At 37.6% G+C, this 250-nt stretch overlaps 1 protein-coding gene across 1 annotated transcript in view; it reads left to right on the top strand.

The window, feature by feature from the left end:
• The window catches only part of MX1 (MX dynamin like GTPase 1), a 6244-nt gene that overhangs the window by 3199 nt on the left and 2795 nt on the right, over positions 1-250 (top strand). The gene's annotated exons all lie outside the window — the stretch shown is intronic.

The following is a 250-nucleotide window of genomic DNA, read 5'->3' on the forward strand; positions in this document are numbered from 1 at the left end:
AATCTGAGTCCTAGATTGATAATACACATACCAAAGAGTAAAGTGGAGTCAGCTAACAATTTGATGAGACAAATCTGTATCATACATTTTTCATTATTAAGGAGGAAGGGTCAGACTAAAATGTCTTCATGGAATACCAGCAGCCGATGCTCATCTTGGCTAAAATAAGCACAAGGCCAGCTTATGTTTTAGGCATGCCCAGGTATTTTTAGTTGTTTCCAGTTTTCTTTGCTGTTAATTTTCTCCCCAC

This window comes from Otolemur garnettii, unplaced genomic scaffold, assembly GCF_000181295.1.
Source record: "Otolemur garnettii isolate 467f Iridium unplaced genomic scaffold, OtoGar3 scaffold00128, whole genome shotgun sequence".
In the NCBI taxonomy this organism is placed as follows: Eukaryota; Metazoa; Chordata; class Mammalia; order Primates; family Galagidae; genus Otolemur; species Otolemur garnettii.